Below are 883 nucleotides of genomic sequence, written 5' to 3'. Positions count from 1 at the left end.
TTTTCAAGTTGTTTTGTGTACTAGATAAATTGTGTGATTTTGGAGCTTGAATTTAACAAAGGGCTTCAGAGCGCTTTGAAGTAATGCAATGGCTGAAGAAATGGCAATGCCTTAGCAGAATTAGCAGAATTCTGTGAAGATAACCTTGTAATGTGGTTGGATGTAAAAATTTCTGAGGTGAGCAGACCTTCAGATGTGAGCTGAGTCCTGTTGAGGGGACAATGTCACATGGGCAGTGCTGCTTTTGTACCATGGAAGTATTTTGTGCTAACAGGTGACCTGTGCCAGTTGCTGCTGAGCTGTCTGGGTGTGGAAAGGCTGTAAGAAGCACATGGGAAATCAAACTGGGTTTCCTGATGTTGAAAATGCCAGGACAGAATGCTCAGAGCTTTTGCTGTGGGAATTGTCAGCTGAGCTGCTCTCTCAGAGCTCACAGTATTTCAGAGCCCAAATGTGCTCCCAGATTCCCAGCTCTGACTTACATGGTATATAAAGTGAGAGAATGGATTTTTTTGCTATTACCTTTAAAATTCTGTCACCTTTTCTGGAGTTGTGCTGTCTGTAAAAGTCCTGAAGGCAGAAGGAGGAGAGCATTGAGTTAATATGAGAGTCACAGCCCCTGGGAACATTGTGAGCAGAGAGTTTGATTGCCAGAATCATAGAGAAGGCTGCAAATTTGCAAAAATTTAATTAATTTCCAAGTTCTTAATGGGAAGGAGTTGTAAATCTGGTGTGTAGTAGTGCAGCCTGTCTCCCAGAGAAGCATTTAAATTGTGTGTGACAGGTAATTTTTTATTCTCTTTAGATGGGGTGGGGGTGAGAACAGGAGAGCTTGGCTCAGATCTCATAGCTGAAGTGTAAGTACCATTGTAGGATGAGAAGA

The sequence above is a fragment of the Zonotrichia leucophrys genome, chromosome 2 (assembly GCF_028769735.1).
Source record: "Zonotrichia leucophrys gambelii isolate GWCS_2022_RI chromosome 2, RI_Zleu_2.0, whole genome shotgun sequence".
Lineage (NCBI taxonomy): Eukaryota > Metazoa > Chordata > Aves > Passeriformes > Passerellidae > Zonotrichia > Zonotrichia leucophrys.
Note: the sequence above shows the minus strand (reverse complement) of the source record.